Raw genomic sequence first — 14,690 nt, 5'->3', positions numbered from 1 at the left:
ATGACTTCCGAGGTTAGGTATAACAAGGGATGCGGCTACTGCCCCCGGTCACTGGGACTCTCATACGCAGAGCCCTATGTAAGAAGTCTCACCACCCTCAGGCCACCGTGTTGTGAGAAAGCCAAGCATCTCTGAAAGGCCCTGAAAGGCTCTCCAGTCAGCAGTCCCACTCCTCCAGCCCAGGTCCCAGTTATCTGAGCGAATGAGCCTTCAAATGATTCCAGCCCCCAGCCCCAGCCTTCTAGTCTTCCCAGCCGAGGCCTCAGATATTGTGGAGCAGAGACAAGCCCTTTCTGAATTCCTGGCCTAAACAACCTATGGCTGTAATCAAATGCCTGTGGTTGTAAGTTTGGGTTAGATTGTTATGCAGCAATAGTGACCAGAAAATAAAGAATTTTAATTTGGTAAATGTATCTTGGAAGGAATACATAGGTTGGGATAACTGAGAGTTTCTTCCTTTAGAAACAAATATCACTTTGAACAAAAATTTTAAAATTTTACCATGTGGGAAGATCATTGAAGAAAACACTATACTTAGAAATGTTTTCCAGCTTCCTTAAACGTAATAAAATTATTCTTTTACTTTCTTAGGGATTCAGAGTTTTTATGGTGAACATTAACTTGTAAATGTGCTTTAAAACAGATGCATCTTCAGGGCTGCTGGAGTTCATATGACTGTACCCCTAGGCCACCTGCTCCTAAACCATACCAGTACGTGTAAACCACATGACATTCTAATAGTGAAAGAAAACGCATTATGAGCAGTCACAGAAAAAATTGTCTTAAAGCCAGGATAATCGACTTGATACACAAACACCTTGTTCTGAGCCTAGGTACTACTGATCACTGCTATTCAGGTCGATGAAAATATTTGTAATCAACTGACTAAAGGGTTTAGTTTATATCTTTGATCGACAAGGGCTTTCAATTCTTGATTTTAACAGGTTGGTGAAAGTTAACGCAGTAAAAAAAACTCTTTAATTAGTTTCCAATACTAATCCATCTATCTAACTGCACTGAATAAGCAGCATCTCCATATTGAACTTCAATTTCTTCCAAATATTCTACATCCTGACAGGGATGAAGGGCACCACCAAGAAGACAATTTACAACGCACACAATGTTCTCATCACAAATGAACGTAGTACGTTACAAAATTAAACACAATGCCTCTGGAGAGCGTCACACAGGAAGTTGGGTCTGCCATAGCTTCCTGTATTAATTCAAATGCTCCAGAATCATTTTCCTCTTTGTTGCAAGTACCTGATGTGCGGCCCTCCAATTTGGCTTTTTCATATTTAGATTACGTTTGTCAAATTCCTCGCTAAAATGGTGGTTAGAACCTACTAGTTCATGGGTATTAGCCCAATGGCTAATTGTTTTCTTTTTGCTAAAAATCTCATGCCTATTGGCGGTCTCTCTCCTAGAATACCTGGCAGTTTTGAGTTCCTGGGTTTGTCTGGCAACTTGGAATTCAGGAGTCTCATAAAAAGTTGAACTTTAATTCCACAGAGACTGCTCTGAGAAAATAGCTCAAGAAATCACTTGAACAAGTGTTTAGTACCAGGCTATCTAGTAGCATTGCACAAAATCTCCTGAGTTCTTCCTGCACTTTCTCTTTTCATATACGGCAACTATCCATATGCCTGCCTGTAAGAGACCGACTCCGTTTTAATTGCAACTTCAGATGTGTTGCTGTGGGCTTGGGAAACAGATAATCAGATTCATCATAAGGGTGAATGATGCAAGACAAATGGCCCAAGGGGGCACGCCTTTAGAAAGAGCATGCAAAATTTAGTGCACATACTCCATCATGTCTACTCTGACTATTCAGAAGGTGTAAAAATTCCCCCAATTATATTCTATTTATCCTCTACGGTTTATTTCGGCCAATGCTATAACCCTGGCTGCATATCTGCATATCTGGGGATACTCTGATTTATTTGGTCTGGGATGGGGCTGGGCTTCTATACTTTTAAAAAGCTCCCCAAGTGATTCTAATCTCACACAACCATTGATTTCAGTAAAACTATTAAATAACTGGGTCCTAGACAGTCAAATTATTATTTTACAAACCTAATTGTTTTACTAATTGCATCAAGTTTTGTATTACCCATTTTAAATTTATTTCTTCTCTCTCTTAAAATGTCAACTAAGTTGCTTTCCTAATTGGCCTTGTAATTGAAATTTGTTAGCCATACAAATTAATGGCCCACTCAATGCAAAAAGATTATTCACTCAAAATTTTAGCTTTACTTCCTTTATCCTGTTTGTCAACAAGCTGAATACGTGTACACTAGCACCTCTCCATTTTAGGGATGATGAGCGATTTTCGATTGTATCCTGGTCATTTGGGGTATTGTATTATCGGACCCTATATCTCATTTAATCTACATTAGCAGACTTTTGCTACAAATGGATCAACAGTGGAAGGGGCCCCAACGCTTTCCTGCTGATGGAAGTGGAAGTCCAGGCCGCACTTGGCCTTGACGCCGTCAAGTGTATGGAGAGTATAAGAGGCACCCCAACTACCAGGAGGGGGTGGAAACCTAGGCTCCTTACTCAGCCTCCCCTGACACTGTGGGGCCTCCCCTGACAATATGGAGCAGAGAAGGGGCACCACCCTTCCCCTGGGTGGGGGTGGGAAGGGCAGGTTCCGTTTTGGGCCTCTTGGACTTCACTGCAGCGGGACCTGGGCGGGGTGCCTCTTTACTGGCGGGCGAGGGTGGAGGTCTAGGTTTCCCACTAGGCCTTTGCTGATTGGAGTTGGGGGGCCTGCAATTCTTTTCCCCGTCGTGTTTTTCTGGAGAAGAGTGTTTGTTGTCAAAAAGGTTTCTGTTTTGCTATGCTATTTCCTGGTCTTTTGGCAAAAGAGAGAGAAAGTTTTTCTTGTCTGTGCCCACTGGCATCTCTGTGCATGGGGCTTCCCATCACCCAGTCCAGGATATGCAGGAGGCAAAAGGAAAACCCAGGGAGCTCACTGCCATGTCGCTGGCGTCCTCAGGTCCCTACCTCGTCCACTTTCTCTCCACCTTTCAGTCTTCTTATATAATATAATGAGTTTGTTTTGTAATATAATGTACAGGGTTTTTAGCTGTATTTAGGGGGAGGGATAGGGAGAAATGCATGTATTCCATCTTGTCCAGAAATGGAAGTTCCAACTCTCTCTTCCAGATGACGCCTGCAAACGAATTAGCAAATGCAGCTTTCTCCTTAGGGAGGTCAGAGTGCAGCTGAGGAATCAGGAGGCACACATTATAGGAGAGGATGATGAGCCTTGTGTGGGGAGAAGGGGCTGCAGGTTTCCCTCTTTAATATACCGATGACTCAAATGTGAATGTCAAGGTCAGACCTTCCTCGGGAGATCCAGATGAGTATGTCTGCCTGTCTGGGGCAAGCACAGGTGGGGCCTCTGGAGGGCCCGTGGGGACCACATATCTGACCTGGCCAAAATGAAACCCAATGCCCTCCTCAGGGCCTTAGTTCAATGAAGTGCCACCAGTAACACCATGTCCCAAGCCCCCGAAAGGAATCCTCAATTCCTCCCCCAGTCGTCCATTCTCCCTGGGCTCAAATCTGGGCACTGCCTCTTTATGTCCTTGGGTTAGCCTGAGCGACCCTCCATGCATCGGTTACTTCTCTTTAACGGGATTAATGATACTACCTACCTCATAGGGAAGATGAAAAAAATTACCTAAATTAATACACGTAGAAAATTAAACTAGTGCTGGCACATAGAAAATATATATACTATATTTTAAAGTTAGTTTTAAGAATAACTCAGAAGCCTCTTACAGCTTGTCTCTTCTATCTCTGGTGCCACTATTTCCATTGAGATTATTCCACGTGCCCCTGAAATGGTATTTATTTCACCCACCTCTTCCCATTTCAGTCCATACTGTGTAATGCTGTCAGAATTAGCTTCCTAAAGAACACACCTCATCGTGCCACTTAAAATCTGCTCTGAACTGCAAACAGCAGTAGTTCACACGTTCCTTTATGAATCTGAAATAAGCTACAGGTGCCCAGCGTGGAAAAATGCAGAAGCATTTGCACAGACGTATGACCCCCTGAAACTCTTCATTGGGGGACCATTCCCAGGGGCTGGGAGACCATTTCCGCCCTTCTCCCATAATTCATGCTTATCTTTGTCTTAGCATTTAATCAGTTGTGCTGTGATGATTTCTGTCTATATTTGCCTCACCCACTAAACAATAAGCAGAGGCGCTGTCCTGTCTCATCTTTCTCTCCCTAGTACCTAGCATGGTGCCACAGTACCATAGGAGAGCGTAGATGATCAGAATTTATTGAATGTGTGAAAAACAAAGTGAGTAAAAGGTGCAGATGAGCCCAAAGGGTTCTCTTTGCTCAGGAAACTCTGATGGTTCCCAGGTGTTCCTCTCTAGTAAAGCCGAACCCTTCCTCATCACCTTCCAAGCCCTGTTCTTCTGGTCACCTTATGGGTAATCTCCCCTCTCTTCCTCACCCTCTCTGGATGCACTCATCCACTCTCATGGTTTCAGCTACTACACATTAATGGCTTCCAAAGCTATGTCTTCATTCTGGATTGGTCTCCAGACTGTCAATTATCTACTGAGCCTCTCCATTTTTTGTTCCTCAAACACCTCAATGAAATCTATTTAAGAACTTATGTCCACACTTTCCTACCACATCCCCGCTTTCTTCCCCTCCGTTTCCCATCTCGGTGAATAAGCAGCACTGCCATCCACCCAAGTTGTCCAAGAGAGAGAAGCCCATGAGTCTAATAGACCATTTTCTCTCCTCAGCGCCTATGGCCTCGTTTCTACCACTTAACAGTTCTTGAATCAGCCCCCTTTACCCTTCTCAACTGTCCTTGCTTGAGTTCAGCTCTTGCAATTTCTTATTAGAGCAGCAGCCTCTTAATAGCTTTCCTTGCCTCCAGTTTTGACCCCTTCAACTCAGTCGTCAACACCCATTTATTGAGCACCTACTGTATGGCAGTCACAAGAGTCTACAACCCTTTGTTCACAGAGTCTATGTTCTAATGGAATTCATGGGGGAGCCCGAGCGTAAACAACCATATAACGTGACAGTGGTGACATGGTCTATTTAGAAGAATAAAGTAATACTCTAAAGGCCTAGAGAGAGGGATAGAATCGATCATTCTAGACAACCCCTTTGAGGTTATTTTGATCAGAGGCCTGAATACAGTTAGGGAGCCACGCAGTTATCTGGGAGGGGAACACTCCAGGCAGAATGAAAAGCAAGAGGAGAGAATAAACTGTGAGGCACAGAGGGCTGACTTCATCCTGCTCCTCCGGTTTCTACGGGCACGGGACTGTCAGTGTGCAAGGGGGTTAAGAGCAGCTTACACTTACTGAGCATTTTGCTATGTGACAAGAAGTAGGCTAAGGACTTTACATGCGTTATTTCAGGCTTATTTACATGCATCCCATTTCAAGCTTCAATACTCCACTGAGGTGGGTGCTATTGTTAAAACAGGGCATGCATTCAACAACTACTCATATGCTTCCACACCTGAGTTTGCCAGACTCCCCTGAGATGTGGTTTCTCTTTTGTCTGTTAACATTTATGGTGGAATGGTCTTTAAGTGCAATGTGCGATAGTTTCACAACTCAGCAAGCCGTGTGAAGTGGTCGTACGGGAAGGAGCAGGGGGCTCAGGGTAGACACTGGAGGTGTCGTCCTAAGGAGCAGAACGACTGTTCCACCCACAGCAGCCAAAGACGTAATTAAGCAAAGTCAAGAGAGAGAATCCTGAACTTGTCGATGTTCTTTACCTGCTAGACGTACCCCCATCCCAGGCACATTGTAAAGATGCCTTCATTTAGATATAATTCTAATAAAATGAAATCTGTTTCAAAATCAGATTCTCCCTGTAGTGCACTGGAACGTCATCATAATAATTCAGTGTAAAGAAAGTTTGCTCTGGACCTTAACCAATAACAAACAAAATAGCTCATGTATTTAGGACCAGTGTAGGCCACCTCCCAGTGATGTGGGGAGGGTCAAATGAGACAACGTATGCGGATGTCCATTACAAGGGATAAAGTCATCAAATATAAGGTGATTTCATTATCTTATATACTCTTGTCTAAGGAAGATCTTCTGATAAGACAATCCTCAAACATGAAACCATAGTCAGTACTGTAAAGATTTCATTTTTGACACAGATCACAAGATCACGAAGCCTTCTAGAAAACCCTCCCTCTCTCCCTCCCTCCCTCTGTTTTTGTCTCTCTTGCATGTGTGCACGCACACACACACACAGGTGAGGAAAAAAAATCTAATGGCAGATTTGAATTTAGGGGCAAGTCCAACTTGCAATACATGCTTCTAAGAAATAGAACAACAAAAGTAATAAATTTGGGGAACAGAATAGTTAGATCAGTGGTTCTGCTCCATGGCTGTACACTATACTCCCCGAGGGAGCTTTAAAACATGCTGATGCTTAGGTTTACCTGCAGAGATTCCATTTCATTGGTCTGAGGTGTGGCCTGGGTATCAAAAATTTTTTGTTTTTTTGGGGAATTGGGGGAGGGAAACAGACAAGTTGCTGTCCTTTTGTTCTTTAGTCTAGTTGTGGAGGATGTCGCTTCACTGGCCCATGTTGGTGTTATCATTGCGCTTTCCCCAGGTGAAGCAGTTGCTCGCTGGCCATTGGATGGCCGCTCATGGCAGCTCATGCCAGCTGCCGGCCAGCCCCACTGCAGCCTATGCCGTCGTCGGTGATTCACGGCAGCCCAGCTCCAGGTTGAGCTGTTGTTCACCATCTTAGCTGTAGAGGGCGCAGCGTCACTGGCCCTCATATGGGATCCGAACCGGGGCCCTGCTGCTCAGAGCTGGCATCCCAAGCCAACTCTTAACCAATGTGCCTTTCAGCCAGCCCAGAATTTTTAAAAAAATGCCCCAGGCTATGTGTAGCTAAGGTTCAGAACACCTCAGTTAGAAGCTACTGAGATTTTTGACTTGGGCTTTAAAAGTGGAAACTAAATAAATCAATTTCAAATCTCCAAAGAATCAGGTGAGCAACGAAAGCACCATGCTTTTTTTCTGGCCTGCCTGAGACTGTAGTATATTTTCCTACATGTTTCTTCTTGGAGAAGACAGGGTTGCAATTAAGAGAGTAACAGCTATGCACATAGAAGTACAATGTGACAGCTCTCTTTCAAGGTGCTGTTTTGTTTTTTTCTTCTCTCAAACAGAAATGAAACAAAGGTTTTCCTTCTCTTTTTTTGCATCCCAGTGGACCATACCTTGAGAGCCCCTGACATGCGTGCAGAACACGGCCAGCACAGAAGCTTGATTGTGTAGTTTCCTGAGGGATCCCCAGGGCCTACAAGTCACTTATCCTCAAAAGGTTAAGATGAAATATTTTAGAAGCAATTATTGTTGCAAGAAAAGACTTACATAAATAAACAAGGGGAATGGGAGCCTGAAAGAGAGCGCGCGCACTGTAGGTACCTAAGCCAAAAGATGCCTAGCCTCATGGCTCCCTTGGGCTTTAGGGTCTGAAACATCTCTACTGAAATCCTGCACTGGTGGCCAACTTCTCTGAGAACTGGTTTCTTCATTGATAAAATGATCCTTAACTTCCCACACAGGAATCTTATAAAGATGGAAATACAGTATATTTAAGTCCCCTAATGCCTGGCATCTGGCAGATGACAAATGTTAGTTCTGTTATTTCTTTCCTCTCCTTAAAAGAGGATTTTAGTTGTATGTGTTATTTGTCATAAAAGGGAGGCCACGGTAGAAAGCCACCATCAGGATTGTGATTCCAAAGGCTCCAAGGTCAAACAGAAGCCAGCTCCTTTCCCTGTGAGCTTTGGGACCTTGGGGAGACTACTACACCTTTCTGAGCAATAGTTTCCTCTTGGGAGAAAGGTACAGTAATGCACACCTATACATCTGCCATGGGCCAGTGCTGGGAGACCTTGTGGGCAGAGACAGTGTGGTGTACTATTCCATCACTAATGCACAGCACGCAGTAGATGCTTAAAAATGTTTACTGCATAAAAGAGCTCTGATAAAAGAGTTGTGTAATAGGAAGCCTGTTATTGCCTTGGCTAGTGACATCTATTTCTGCAAAAGCAGATATCTTTTTATGTATACGCCTCCACTTAGGGCTTTGTTTTAGAAGGATCTTGTTTCTAGCAATCTGACCTCTGGATAAAATAGGGTGGTATTGTACTAACTTTCTTATACTTTAGTTTTTAAAAGGCTTTGTGTTTATTTAATGAGGTAGCTTTTTTAAAGGAGTCATAAATTGGCTCTAATGATTGTTGCTTTCAGACACCGGTTTGGTACATCTTTCATGTTTGTAATTCAATTTCCAAGTACAGTATTGATGAAAATGGACTCTATCTCCTGCCAGAAAGCACTGACTTTTGACATTATAAATTGGTTTGCTTAGTACTGTTTAACATAAGCTGTGGCCTCTAACTGGTATGACAAAAGGCATTTACTTCTCAACACATGTCTGGAAAACAATCAATAGGGTAACCCTGAAATTCTGACTTGTTTCTCTCTTATTGAAAAAAAAAATAAATGAGAGAACAGAGTGAGATGTTACATTTCTTAGAAAATTTAAACAGAAAAAAAACCAATTTTAAAACTACGTGGCTCACTCAAATCCGATAATAAAATCCTTATGTGCTAAACAAAATTATAAGGAGAGTGGAAATATTGTTTTATTGCCAAAGTCATCAGAGGAAGAAGACAGTCTTGAAAAATTAAACAGAAACCTTAACATCTGTATCTTTAAAAATTCTTCTTTATAGAGATATCACTTTTTTTCCCCTAAGAACAGGGGTTTCCAAATATCTGATATTGCCAAGCAACTCTCTTTGTTATAACAGGCAAAAATATAAACGTTTGCACAAGATGTTCAAAATAACACAGCTTCTGGGACCTCTACTGAGAATTAATTAGGAAGGTAAATTTATTACCTAAATAAATAAACAAACCTGAGTGCCACTCAGTGCCTGACATTAAGGGGTTATATACTTTCCATTAAAGAGGACTAATAAATATCGTTTAAAGGCTCCAGGGAGGAGCGGGAGAGGGAGGGAGGCTGGCGCACACCAGCTCAGGCGGTGCCAGATGTCAGCTGACTGCCTCCATTGAGATTACCATGGAAACACCTTCTCCTGGGACACTGCCATGAGGGTGGGGTGCTTTAGAAAGGATGATGGGGAGCAGAGAGCTGGCGGCCAATGGATTTCAGTGGGGTTCACCCCTGTACATATTACAAGGACAATCCGTCTTCCAAATGAAACAGTATCTTTCTAGCAAGTCACGTCAGATAAAGTAATAAAGCACGAAGCCCGGCATAATTACAATCCATTTACCTCTACAAAGCCGTCACATCGGTTCAGATAATTGTCTCCTTTCTCTCCCTGGCTTGCTTCGAATTCTCCACAGAAAAAGGAGGTGTTTGTGTAATTAATTGGCTGCTGCCTTAGTCATCAAGCCCATACTGATAAAAAGGAACTATATCAAACAGCATTAATAGGCAGACTGGAACATTCTCCAAACCAACCCATCAGGCATAACTCACTGACAAAAAGGTAAGGAGGAGTGCTAGCCGAGGTCAGGTTAAATGTTTCAGTGTATTTCTGTCTCACTCGAAACCCGTGAACAGATTTTACGTTTATGCAAATTAAACTCAATCTTGGCAACCAGCTCCGTGAGTGCTGGCTGGGCTGAGCCAGTATCCACAAGAACTTGAATTGCAAAAGTGCACTGATTCAAGTGAGGTGTGTCAGCCACGGGGTGCAATCTTTTCCACCAATTTATAGTGATTTCTAGAATGACGTTCAGAGTTAAAGAGGTTGCGATCAAAGTTTTGAATACAATGTTACTAATAATTACGTGGATTGCTTCTTGCCTTTGTTCTCCATATTGAGCCTCAGTGATCACAAGTCTCTTGGCTTGCAAAAACATTCAAATACTGACCCCAGTACCCTCTGTAAAAATTGTAACCTTTCTTGAGCATTGTAGTGCAATTAATGCTTTAATGTGATATTACCACTTACAGATATAGTATAGAGAGTGATTCAAGAGGGATGATGCTAATTTGACAATAACACAGATTCCAGCTGGCTGAAGCCCTAACCTAACTATGTAGTATTGGTACATAGAAAGTCATCTGCTAATAAATGGGTCATCTGTATCTTGAATGTTTCATTCTTAGATTGCCAATGACAATGATTTGACCATTGCCATTTGCAAGAACAATGTTGACTGAAAATACTCTCAAAAACCTGTTACAATTTCCTGTTTTTATCTTTTCTGGGAAGAGTGACTCTGGAATTATTGTGAAATGATAAGTTGATTGAATAAATTTTGCTACTGGGAGGCAACAAAGGTGCCAAGTTTATCTTTTAATTATATTTTGTTTAGGCTTATATAAAGATCAGTCGTTATCTCCTGAGCACAAACCAATTACTGACAGAGAGTGGAGAGATGATACCCATAGTTAAAGATTAACTGAGACCCCCGGTGTGCGCTGAGTTATGTAGCTTAGGGAAATAGAAAAATAAATGATACCATGAGACACCTGCCAGAATGGCTAAAATGTGAAAAAAAAAATGAATACCAAATACTGGAGAGGATGTGGAGCAACAGGAACTCTCACTCATTGCTGGTGGAAATGCGAAATGGTACAACCACTTTGGAAGACAGTTTGGCTGTTTCTTATAAAGCCAAACTTAGTCTTATCATGATGTAGTAATTTTGCTCATATATACTCACCCAAATGATTTGAAAACTTGTGTCCATAAAAAAACCTGCATGTGAATGTTTATAGTAGCTTTATCATAACTGCCCCAAACTAGAAGCAACCAAGATGTCCTTCGGAAGGCAAATGGATAAACAAACTATGGCCCATCCACACAATGGATATTATTCAGTGATAAAAAGAAATGAGCTGTCAAGTCATAGAAAGACATGGAAGAACCTCACATACCTACTAATAAGTAAAAGAAGCCAGTCTGAAATGGCTACATACCGTAGGATTCCCATAACATGACATTCTAGAAAAGGCACAACTATAGAGAGAGCAAGATGATCAGTAGTTTGCTGGGGGTTCGGGGGAGAGAAATAACAGTTGTAGAAATATATATGACAGATCAAGCAGCTTCTCCTCCTTGGCTGGCTCAGGATTGATGGCCACTATAAAGAACACAGTAACTATCTGGACCAGGCATTTATGACCAGCCACCTACTTCAGCTGAAACCAATGGTCATCAATGCCCTTCACCCTGGAAAGGCAGTAGTCCCTAAGATATAAATTTGGGAAAAACTAGCCAAAGTGTACAAGACCACACGAGATGTCATCTCTGTATTTGGATTCAGAACCCATTTTGGTGGTGACAAGACAACTGGCTTCAGCATGACTTAGGTTCCTTGGATTACACAAAGAAAAATGATCCCAAACACAGACTTGCAAGACATGGCCTGTATGAGAGGAAAAAGACCTCAGGAAAACAGTGAAAGGAACGCAAGAACAGAGAGGAGAAAGTCAGGGGGACTTCGAAGGCCAATGTTGGTGCTGGAAAAAGGAGTCAAGATTCCATAGTGACTTTATCTGGGGTGACGGAGCAGATTTTTCACGAGAGGAGAAATAAACTATAGACGTTAAAAACAAACAAACACATTAAGAGCAAAGTACTGGAAAAATTTGGTTATGAAAAAGGACTGGAAAAAGAAACTAAAAATAACAGGCATTGTTAGTGATGGGAAACTTATTAACAGGTAAATATCTGATGGTGATATTTTTCTTTTTATGTTAAATTCTACTTGTTCACAGGAAAACACAGGTGGTCTATTTTACAAGCAGTTAGAAATTTAGGCAACAGTCGGGTAACTTAATAATAGCTTGGCAACAATGAAACATTTTCTGAAGATGATCCACAAGGCGGAATTAGCTGTGTGTGTGCGCCGTTTTTGTTGAGTTGCAAGGTATAATCTTAAGCATGTGGAAGTATACCATTCAAATAAAATTAACATCTCCTGATTTAACTTCCGGTTTATAGGAAATACAGGGACTAGGAGAGTAAGTTAAATGAATCACAGAGAAAACAATCAGGCAAATCCAGACAAGACCAGCCCTGGACTCTTTAAAAAGTCAATGTCATACATAGTAAGTGTTGGTGGGGACGTGGTGAAACCAGTACTCTTATATACTACAGCGCATATATAATGGAGCAGCCGCTTTAGAAAAGTTTGGATTTTGTTTTTAAAAAAATAGACATTTAAAAAAAAATAAAAAGACATTAAAATAAAAGACATTCTTTGAACATTTGAGGGAATTTGAGTATGTGTTGGATATTAAATGAGATTATGGAAATATCAGTTTGCTTAGGTATGAAAAAAGTGGTGTGGCTATGAAGGAGAATGTCCTTATTCTTAGGGGAATGCACACAGCAGCATTTTAGGAGCCAAGTGTCATGAGAGAGAGATAAAACAAGTACGGCAAAAAATAAGCACTTATTGAATGTAGGTGGAGGGCATATGGGTGTTCTCTTGAAGAATTTATAATAGTCAGAGGGACAGAAGCAGCAGTGACCTCGGAGGGAGAGGGAAGTTCTCAAGGCAGGAAAGACACCTGTATCAGAGTCCCTTTATTCCTTTCCTTCCTCTCTAATTGAAAGGAGAAAATATATCCTTTTAAAGTTCATGCCCCGTTATAGCTTTTTATAAATGAGAAAGAGTTAGTGTCTGTTTCTACTACATAAAATTTAGAATAAATCATCAATTTAAAAATATTTAAAGTTTGGCACAGAGGAGACCAAGGAGTATGACTGTAGCTCACTTAGAAAAACAAATGACGTGGAAAGACCTTTTTAAACAGGAGCAGCACATTGGGGGCCTGCGGGCTGACTGCGGCCCACAGACAAGTTTCGTTTGCCTCAAATGGCATTTAACAATCAGGAGGAGATTTTACATGAAATACAGACTTCAGCTTTTTCTAGGTGAATCTAAAGATTTGGCACACTGGACTCAGGCACAGTGACACCTGATGAGAGTGGAGTGGTTGTTGCCCCAGGATAGGGTGTGTGCTTCCTTCATTTCCGAACCTGTCTGATCCCTAAAAGCATTTGACGTTTTGACCAAGAAAATGGGTAAACAGTAAGCTGTTCCTTCTGATAAGATTCCCGGTGCTGAAATCCCCAGCTCTCTTTCCCTTCCTATGGATGTGGCTAATGAGAACTTTATGTTGGGAGGCGGTGCAAGTGAAAAGAGGGGATTTGGAAATGTATTAATTCATTTTAGAGTTCATAAAATCGTTGTCCAACAGTAATTACAACAGTAATTGGCACAAGGGTAGCCAATAGACCAAAACAGAGTCGAGAAACCGGAAAGAGACATGTGGACACACTCATTAATGACAAATGCAGCACTGAAAGGCAGTGGGGGGAAGATGGTCTTATCAATAAATGGTGCTAGGCCAACTGTTTACCCATATGCGGAAAAATGGACCCTGGGCTGTGGCCTCACATATACACCAATCACTATTCCACTGAGATACTGATACTAATAAATGATTACAACAGCAAAGGTATAGTAAGCTCTAGTTCAGACACTCATTCCAAAGAAAAATAGAACTAGGGCTATTTTGTTTATTGACACAAGGTACTAATAATATTGCTTGGACCTGTTGGAATGATGGTGAGAGTGGATAATGGGGCAATGGCAGAGAAGAGGAAGGAGACCTTCAAGTCACACAATAAAACATGGTTAACTTAGAGTTTTTCCTTCTTTTTTATTTCAAATTTTGTTTTTGAATCCTACAATGGGTATTGCTTTTAAGTTAACAGAACCTGGCCAGAACAATACAGCAGAAAATAATCTGATGAACTCTTATATTTAAAAAATAATGTAGAGATAATGTCAGTGCAGTAGAATGTAGACTGTAAGACAATAGCTTTATGTGGCATTATAGAAATAAAAAAATATATATGAAACAAAGATTGTCTTACAAGCAATAAATGAACTTGAAGTTCATGGACTTTTCCTCCTTAGAACACACACACTCACACACACTCTCACACACACACACACACACACACACTCGCACACTCACACATGCATGCACGCACATATATGTACCATAAATTACTATATATATGGCACAATTCAAGTCCTATTTGACAAAGACTGGGATTCAGGCAATTGGAATGGGGTGGGTAGGAAAAGTGTAAGGACCCAAAGATGCCCTGCGAACCTGGCCTATCTGAAGCTCTTCTTTCCCGCTGGGAAAATCTAATGACCCACTCCCAATTCAGCATGATTTGTGACTAAGGTCCACATGTGACTTAGGCCTAAGGACAACAGTAAAAAATTAGAGAGGGAAGAGATCAGTTATACCCAAAATGAATTCTAATAATTATCCATGCTATACTAGGAAAAGGCAGGAAAGACTGCATAGATTTGCAAGTGCTTGACAAGGAACTAAAATACCAATTTGGATCATGCAGAATTGGTTGCTATGGTGAGGCCTCATCTGAGACACTGTTCAATATGTTACTGCAGGACGAAGCTCTGATGGTTTGTTGGGTTGGCTGATTTATTTATTTTTATTTTTTTATTTTTTTAAAGATTTTTATTGGGGAATTGGGGGATGGGAACAGTGCTGGGGAATTGGGGGAAGGGGAACAGACAAGTTGCTGTCGGTTTTTT

The 14,690-nt window shown here is 41.5% G+C and overlaps 1 protein-coding gene and 1 pseudogene across 1 annotated transcript in view; one reads left to right on the top strand and one right to left on the bottom strand.

Moving 5' to 3' along the window:
• MYO1D (myosin ID) overlaps positions 1 to 14,690 on the bottom strand; it is a 299,149-nt gene that overhangs the window by 100,586 nt on the left and 183,873 nt on the right. The window lies entirely within an intron of this gene.
• On the top strand, positions 11,195 to 11,642 carry LOC109385092 (40S ribosomal protein S24 pseudogene; annotated as a pseudogene).

Source organism: Hipposideros armiger, unplaced genomic scaffold (genome assembly GCF_001890085.2).
Source record: "Hipposideros armiger isolate ML-2016 unplaced genomic scaffold, ASM189008v1 scaffold_108, whole genome shotgun sequence".
Classification (NCBI taxonomy): Eukaryota; Metazoa; Chordata; class Mammalia; order Chiroptera; family Hipposideridae; genus Hipposideros; species Hipposideros armiger.
The sequence above is the reverse complement of the archived record's forward strand: the minus strand, read 5'-3'. Positions and strand labels throughout refer to the sequence as shown.